This window comes from Armigeres subalbatus, chromosome 2 (genome assembly GCF_024139115.2).
Source record: "Armigeres subalbatus isolate Guangzhou_Male chromosome 2, GZ_Asu_2, whole genome shotgun sequence".
Lineage (NCBI taxonomy): Eukaryota > Metazoa > Arthropoda > Insecta > Diptera > Culicidae > Armigeres > Armigeres subalbatus.
Window position 1 is genome coordinate 311,907,847 of NC_085140.1, and position 9,619 is coordinate 311,917,465.

General features: G+C 42.8%; 1 pseudogene; it reads right to left on the reverse strand.

The window, feature by feature from the left end:
* The window catches only part of LOC134209861 (microfibril-associated glycoprotein 4-like), a 15,627-nt pseudogene extending 6,764 nt beyond the window's left edge, over positions 1-8,863 (reverse strand).
* Between the last annotated feature and the right edge of the window lie 756 nt (positions 8,864-9,619).

Here is a 9,619-nt window from a genome sequence, read left to right on the forward strand (position 1 = left end):
ATCGGTATGCGTTCCGGTTACGTATTTGCGAACATGGTGCTTTTGCCTACAATACACCGGGCTTCATAAGGAACCCAGTTCAATTATTGCCTGTCGCATTCCCAGCGTGTGGCTGGTCAGGTACTTTCTTTCACTTTGAGAGTGCCGTCTGCATGGTGATGTAATTTTTCTTGATTGATTTCAACGAGCAGGAAGGAAGAAACTACCGGCACTTTAGTGGTGGTTCTCGTTTGCTCCAGTAGAAATTGCACTTCTACTGGCACCTGTTTAAATAAGAGTCTTAGTCGTTATTGCCGAAGGGCACCAACAGGTATTCCAGCGAGGTGCTGCCAAGTCATAAATTGTTGAAGTGACATTTGTCGTCATATTTATTGATTTATTCTAAAGCTGGAAACTGGTGTTGCCTGTGCGGTGTTACGCACGAGTTTTACCTTTCTCGTGCAAGTACGTGCGCTTGGCTATAAACATAAACTATGGGATCGCTGTAAATAAACTGTTATATATGTGACCTATGATGAGTTGTCCTATAGCAAACATGGGTCAAATTTCATATTGGAACCAGAGGTGATATCTGATTGTGTTCGGATGGATGTGCGCAATAATCAATCATTTTTTTTCTGGCACTTCTTCTTTTTCTTAATGGTTATACATTCATACTGGAATTTGGCCCACCAACTTTTTTCAACCTAGTATTCTTTAGTTATTAATTGAATGCTGTTCTGTGCCCGCTATTGCATAAGTATGTATCTTGTGGAGCAAGCAAAATTGATACACAATGCAAAGGAACCAAGAATGTTTCTCACCAGAAACCATCATAGTCCGGACCAAGAATCGGTTGCTTGCCATCTCCGGATTGACAATCCTACGCCCTTGCTTGCAAGGCTAACTGGAACTCAAGGGCACATACGAATGATCCTCCGGAAATTTAGGGGGTTTGGTGTGTCAGGCCCTGCAAACCAGCAAAAAAACTCACGCAACGAACAATCAGCAACAAGAGAGTACGGACCGGAGCCATCGGCAAGACCACTTTTACGACAAAAAATTTAGTGATTGGAAACTCGGTTCGTGGAAATGCAAATCTCAACTTCATCAAGGAGCACACATACTCGCCGATGTGCTCAGGACTTCGTGGATTCGGCATCGTAGCGCTGCAGGAGGTTTTGTTGGAAGGGATTATCGTTGCGAACGTTTTAGAGGTAATCGTACCATCTACCAGAGCTGCAGCAACACACGAACTGGGAACAGCTTTCATAGTGATGGGCGACTATGCAAAGGCGCGTGATCGGGTGGTGGCCGATCAATGAAGAATGCAAGTTGAGGATCAGGGTCAGTTTCTTCAGCAAGCATAATCCGATCCGCAGCCCACACTCCGGCTCTGATGATGATAAGGACGCATTCAACGGGCTGGAACGTATACGACAGCTGCCCCAACCAAATGGAGAACGACGACCTCGATAACTGGAAATTGGTATGATTTAGTCTTTGCATAGGGTAAAATACCAAAAGAACAATACCAAAAACTTATAGACACGAATGTGGGCAACCATGCTGTGTTCAACCAATGTAATGAGATTGGTTTGCATTGGTATTGAATTCAGTAACTAACGATTTTTGTTATGGCTTAAGTATTGTACATATAATTTTGCAGTATTATTCTCGATTGACTTTCATCTTAATGCAAGGAAAGTTCATATGAGTATGATATCAATAACAGAAACAAGTATTATTTAGCCATATTCCTCTTCTGCTCAGGGAAGCCCGACGTCAAAATCATCATAGGGAAATTTGAACGGTCAGGTTATGGGCCAGAGGAGTTTAGATCGACCATTGGAAGTTCAGCGGTCCCGAGCTTGACGCGAAAACAGCTACGACTAATTGATTCGCGCCTCCAAGAATATGACCATTCGCGCTTCCTACTTCAACAGCCTTCGTATCGTTCACCTGGAATCACCACTGCAGGCAGAATCACAAATCGACCACGATCTGATTAATGGACGGCGCTTCGACATTATCGACGTCAGGACATATCAGGGCGCTAACATCGACTCTGACCACTATCTGGTGATGGTTAAACTACGCCCAAAACTATCCGTCATCAACAATGTTCGGTACCGACGACCGCCGCCAGGTACGACCTGAGCGACTGAAGCAACCTGATGTCGCCACTGCATCGCACAACATTTCGAGGCAACGTTTTGGAAGAGAACGACTCGATTAAGGTTCTATCGCGAGAACTGCTGGAATACAGTAAAGCAGCCATTAACGACGCGTCGGTGAACAACGTCGGTACGTAAGACGAGGTGAAGGAACGGTTAGTTCGACGAAGGTGCAACAAATTCTGGAGAGAATTATGCAGCGCGGCGGTCTTGCTGCAGCAAGTACCCGGCAGAACATGGAACATTATAGACGGAAGCGAGAAACAGACTCGCCTTTTCAGAGAAGCGCAGCCTGGAAGAGGTCGGTGCTGAGGAGATGGAACACAGAGCGATTCTCAAGAAACGCCAAGTTCTATCAGAAGCTCAAAGCATCCCGTAAAGGCTAAGTGCCACGATCCGAAATGTGCGGGGATAAGGATGGAAGCATCCTGACGAACGAACGATGTGTATCGAAAGGTGAACGCAGTACTACACGAAACATTTGAACAGCCTGAGGAGTACAGGAAGTGAGGTCAAGCCAGGGAGGAGATGACTACTCAGTTCAGTGGACGATGGTCAACCAGCCCCACTTGAAGAAGTTAATGGATGACAACAGCTGAACCAATAAAGCAGCTGGTAGGGTGATATTGGAGCTGAGCTCTCAAGATGGCCCGGAAAGCTCGATTGCCTATACAAACTGATAGTCAGAATCTGGGAAACTGAACAGCTAGGAGGAAGGAAGGGTTATATCTCGATCTACAAAGGCACAAGCTGGAATGTGAGAATTTCCGATCACCACCCTTATGCCTACAAGTTCCCAGATCATCTTCGACGTCGTCACCATTCGTGAATGAGTTCGTTGGAAGTTATCAAGGCTTCGTTAACCGTTTGACACGAGACCAGATATTAACTGAACGGCAAATCCACAAAATGCTCGTGAATACAGGGTTCAACGCACCATATATTCATCCGATTTCAAGACGACATACGACAGTATAGACCGCGTAGAGTTGGAAAATTATGGACGAGAACGCTTCCTGGGAAGCTTCCAGACTGATCAAAGCAACGGTTGGATGGTGTGCAAAACTGTGAAGATTTTGTTCGAATCGACAAAGTGATGGACTTTCGTGCCTGTTGTTCAGCATTGCGCGAGAAGGTGTCATGCGGAGAGCCGTGTAACAACCGGGATACGATTTTCACAGATTCAGTCAATTTATTTTGTTTTCGATGACATGGACATTGTCGGCCGAACAATTGCAAAGGTGTAGAACTGTACACCCGCCTGAAACGTGAAGCAACAAATTGGACTGGTGGTGAATGCGTCAAAGACAAAGTACATGTGTGGCGAACAGAGTGCACAGGGACTGCCTGGGAACCAGTGTTACGATAGATGGATACCTTCAGGTGGTCAGAATCGTCTACCTTGGATCCTTGCCAACGCTTATATTTGATCGTGAAATGCAGAGGCGCATCATCTGTGAAAGTTGGGCCCTACTGCGGGCTCCAGAAGGCTAGGTCAAAAAGATTCACCACCACCAAATGGGTCATGTACAAACGTGATAAGACCGGTTGTCCTCAACAGACTGCAAACATGGACAATCTTTGGCGTGCAAGAGACTGTGTGGCGGCGAAAAATGAACCACAGAACTCGCCCAGCTCACGGCAGACGTATCCAGAAGGTATAAAGCCGGAAGGGTACGATGGGCGGGGCATGTTGCGAGAATGCGGACAGGACCCTGCAAAAGATGACGTTCGCTCCCAATCGGCAGGTACGAGACGGCGTGGAGCGTGAGAGCAACTTTGTCGTCACCTGAACAAAAACGAGGTACTTTAAGCAATGTAAAGGTCTGAAGAGCTGTCCTATCTATCCTATCAGATTGCTACGCTTGTGCAAAGCAACGCTGACTTCAAACAAGAGTAGTACACCGGACACCTTTAGTGATTCTAACGCCACGACAACGAAGAAAATTAATCGAATTCTGGAAGACACCACTTGATCGACTAGCTCTAAAATTTCGTTTCATTTCAAGCTGTCATCCTACTAACTTGGTTGTGCTGAACTATATTGCAAAGATCGATTAACCCTTTATAAGGCAGTGGCACCAACAATTATATGTTTTCTATTTATCAATAAGAGCTCTACTATATTTCCCATGTGTTGGGTTTATTTGCTTCTAGTAACACCATGGATGAATTTGAGCCATAAAAAATTTAAATGTCAATTGGAGAACAGTTTTTTAGAACAGATCATATGTTTCAGTGGAAGGAGTTTCAGTTATAATTCGTTAAAACGACAAACATATCATTTTCCCGTTGGTATTAGTTATTTGAATCTCCTGAGTTGGATTATTACGTGATTACGTGATAGCGTCAGATTTGCCTTTCTGTACATTTGGTTTTGGATTTTTTGCCCAAAATTTTGTTTTTCCCGAGGGTCCCATTTGGAACAAAAGCGCAATTTTTTTCACTTATAATGCGTTTATTAAGTTTAGGACTCTTACCGAAACAACAACGTGCCTTAATTTGACTGGTTTTACGTGAAACCTATTTTTATTAATCTTTTATTATTTTTGTTGTTGCCTGTTTTCCGCTTCGGCAGTGCTAACTATATTGCCACTAATATTGTCCCGCTGACGGGCAGTGGCAACTATATTACCCCAATTTTCAATTTTCTAGACTTTTAATGTATAACAAACATACATTAGTTTAATACCATGTCAACATTGTGTCCTATTTTTGTTTTTTAATTTATTGTTTAGATTCGTCTGCCTTATAAAGGGTTAAATGTTTATCAAGACATTAACTTGGAATCAAACCAAACCGCAGTTCTGTAAATAAGCTGTGCAGTTTATCTTTGAATTCTTGTTGATTTAAAAAATGAATTGATAAGATGTTATGATGGAAATTATGAACTCATATAATCTCAATGCAGAAAAACCACAGCACCCTATGCATTAATTTGGTTATTTAATTTAAACATATTGGCATTGTTATCTCTAGAAGCTTTTTACTCTGTTATCATATTCTTAACATCTATTACTGCTATTGCAAGCATAACTGGTATGAATTCTCAAATCTATATGAGGACAGTTAACTTGCAGAACAAATTATTATAATATTTTCTTCTACCATAACCACCTCACACTTCCGAATCAGCATTCTCGTATACTTCAGTCCATAATGTGCGCTTTGAAATGGTACCAAGTGATGGATTCTGATCATTTCCGTCTGACGCCCATTTAGATTAATCACATTGATAAAAAATCACCACCTGTTCCATATTATAACGATTATTTAATCATACCTATGATGGCACGTATTGTACCACCATGCTCCTGTACGACTTCGGCACAGTTTGCGGAATTTTGTCATATCCCATCCTTAATGTGGTAAACATCATTCCTTTGTGATAGGATAAAGAATCTCCGCCGTTCCAGTGTGCTCCAGCGTTTCAAACTGTATCTGACTCATCACCGATCTCAAATCCGCATATCTTGCATACTTATAATCCCATTGAAATCCTCAACTCCACCAGCAAATGATGGCTTTTTTTTGGTCGAGTTATGCAACCGTCGAGACTATCAGAACTCTATCAGGTTCCCAAGCCGCTTTTATACTCCGTCCAGTTTCGATAAAACTCCACGGAACCATCGAACCGGTGTGAATGGCAACCAACCGCCACCGAACTTTGTTTGCTCACAGTAACCAACGAATGGTTCCTCGGCAGAGAAAGGCTGCAGCAAATATTTCCCCGATGTCTTACTCGGCTCGCCTGCACGCACCAAAGGTCCCTCGCCTTAACTGTTTAAATCGAACAGCATTCGCACGTTGTCTGACAGTCCTTTGACTGGTTTAACGAACAACGTATTCCGTAAATTTTCATGATTGGAGCAGCTTACTTGCTGTTGTAAATTCTCAAGATTGTCCCATTACTGATGTAAAGTTTTGACCAATTGCTTGCTCATTCTGGTGATCATCATGCGACATCCCTCGTGCGTTTTCTCCAGTCGGCTGGTTCCGCGTGGTCTGCTTCATTTGTTCCTTGCTAGCAATTCGAGCTCCATCAGCGTATTCGTATAATCCATTTTGGTGAAGCACTTCATATCCAGAAATGATCACTTTGCAGTTGTCTGGGGTGAGTTGAGCGTGATTTCACGGTCTCTTCTCCAGATATCACTGACTTGCCCATGGAAGAGAGTAACATTAGACATAAATTTTAAATCTGGCTCAGTATTTTTGCGACATGGTCTGTTCTGCTTAGAATGAAGTTGTAACTGACTTAGAACTACAACATGGCTGGAGATATTTATGTGTCCCATAGAATTTGATTCACTATGCATTCTTTGTATGGGTTTCCATCCTGCATTTGAAATTCCCTTCTTATCGGGATCCCCATCAACATAATAATACGACCAGACTGAAAACTCAAAACGTCTTTGGAGTCAAAATGTGAACCACTCGAGATAAAGAATGAAATAACATTGTTTACATAGTAGTGCTATTACAATGCATAAACGATAAAAGCGCGTTCATGAATTCCCTCAATGCACGAATCAATTTAAAATTGAACCTCGACTAATTCCCGCTGTAGGCGCTAACTAACTAATGAAACGTCTGAAGGTCCACTGCAATAAAAAAGTAGTAAGTTCAGGTTTACTACATTTTCCAGTAGTAAACGTCACGTGATGGACATGTTATTATGAATAACAGAGGCGATACTACACCATTTCGACACTACAAACAACTGATTCGAGTATAGAATAAAAGAAGGTTTACTACTGTTTTTGTATTCTGCCAAGACGTTCTACTCATGTTTCAAATGGTTTATTGATCCAGAATCAAGCTAATAGCTTTGTTCTTGAAAATAGAAGTCATAATAAAAAGACAAATAAAACAGACATGTCTTTGTCGATCAGCTGAAACAAAATTATGAGATCAGTATCGTTATCATGGGGTCTATTTTGTTTTAGCGTTTCTGCATGTAGTAAATGATAGTAAACTGTAGTAAAGGCTAAATTCAATGTAACATATGCCATAAGGTTCGAAAAAATGTCATTTCAACCAATCAGACCGTGCGACATTGTGACGATGAAAATGGTACGGTTTTTAGATAACTACCAGCATCTATCTAGATCGTACGGTGCAAGTTTAACTGATCATTTTCCATGGTTCTCATAGATTTAGAATGTATCCTCCAGTACAAATAGCGATGTATATCAAGCTCGACATACAGAAAAAGAGCATTACGTACAGGTACGTATGTAAACCATTCGATGTTGTTTGTAAACGTGTGTCATCATTTAATCTAAATATCAAAAGTAAGTAAATAAGCAGAGGAATGATTGTTTTGATAAGCGGTACAATATTTTAGAACCATTCTCCTGAGGCCACTTTTTGATTCGAACGATTGGGTTTCGGTTTTCGAAGAACGGATCCAAATAGCCCTCAAGCTTTTTCGATGTTTTTACCTATATACACAAGTATTGACCATTTCAACGTGTAGTGCAAAGATTTACAAACTGACTACATTTAAATGATCTCTTATTCAAAACAACTTCCTAACGCTTCAAAATAGAGTTTTAAAAAATGGGGTTGGGCAAAACGCCCGAATAGTGAGTGTAAAATGCCAATTTCGTAATGTAAAATAATGGTGACGACATGAGTTGCTTGATTTGGTCCCTGGTACAATTTAATTGAAGAAAATGAATGGATTTTGCTCATTTTCCATCAGTTTTATAATGATTAACTAATATAGAATAAATTGAATATTCGTTCATAAACTGACCACAAAAGATTATATGAGGATTTTCATTGGTCAGGCCCCAGGGATTGCATATGCACTGTTCTTCCTATTGAAATCATTTCGTCTTGTTTGATTTAATTTTGAGCAGATTTGTGAAGACTAGAAACATGTTGCACCTGGTTATAACCGATAACAGATTTAGAAATCATTGCTACTGTCACGTTCTTTAGTTAGCGTTTTAGTAGAGGTGCTTTTCATATTCTCGCAATCACCTTTCGTCTTAGTTCAGTTAGATGCATTAGATTAAGTACAGGTTAGTAGATATTAGATGTCTAATGGCATATCGTCTAGTTGATTCATGTAAGGTATAAGATTTTTCCAAAAAAGGTGTTAACAGTACTACTCATCAGGCTCTTTAACAGAAAAATGGAAATCATGCATGTTGTAAAATGGCTGTTACGTCCTTTTCCAGATTCGGACAGTAGTGTCGCTCCTGTTCGCGTGATCGACATCTAGTTTGCATTGGCCAAGCTGGTTCAGCCAAAGCACCAATTACTATGAGATGATCAAATAATGTTGTCGATGAGTAACTATTCCTTCTAACATAGTTCGCCTGCAATAGCCAGTTCAGCTTTCCCGAGCAGGCTGGGAAATGGTGAGTTGACATCTGGGAGCGACCTACACAGCTCTGGTCCTCTGGATTCAATCTCACGCTTCCGGTCTTCCGATGACAATCGACCAGCCAGCTAAGGGTTTTGTGCTTAGCTGGTAGTACGCTCCTAGGCACTGTTGTCCTTCGGACATCAGCTAGAGTGAGTGGGTGCGACCAACGGGACCATCGATCCCTAACCTAATCCCAAGGCGTTGAGCTGACCCGTGCCGAGGGATGCACATGGCCGGGTGGGTGAAATATTGAGCTGAGCCTCTACACGAACCGATGGGGTACCTGGGCACCCTCCACAGTAATTGTCCCTTACCGCGTCATGCTGAGCAGCTCTGTGGTTACCTCTTTCCCGAGCTAACTCATGGGACCAAAATGAAAACCAATTCTTCAATTAGTGGTAGTAGTGTAGAGCGATAAGCCCTCGCAAGAGTAGGTTGTTCAGGTATCCGCCTAGGAGGCTAGAAGCAATAGTCGGCAGCTCGGTGCGCAGCGCCAGCGTGGTCACTTAACCATCTCCCAGGCTACGCCGGTAATGGTGGTTATAGACGGCCCATAGCTGCCGAAGCGATGAACCTAAACGCATGCTTTCGGCCTTCGAGGTGGCGATAGAACAGGCTGGAGGCCATCATCGACTTTGCAGTCATCGAAGCATAATATCGTAGGACCTCAGAGGAGCTTGCAGAAACTTCGAAGTCGAGGCTGGACGCGAAGATGGAAAGGGCAGTCTGGACGTGAAGTGTAAACGGCGTGAAATCCGTGGAGTCGAGTCTCCAGACTGGGCCCAAATTCGCCGAGACTTGAGCAAGTCAGAATCGACTGAGGCGTGCCAGCGAAGACAGGTGGTACCAGAATTCCTCAGACTGAGGCTCAAGTATTTGCGGGTACCTCGGGGGTGACTGTCAACGGAGCAGACACAAAAACAGGGAGACAGGTCTCCAGGTGAACCCGGCCAGTACCCTCAAAACAGGGAGGAAGGACCTTAGGAAGGTCCATCCACCCAGGAAAGATGGTGGTAAGGGGTTACAGGCAGGCGAGCTCTCAGCTGCACCAGACCAGGGGAAATGAGGGGATGACGCC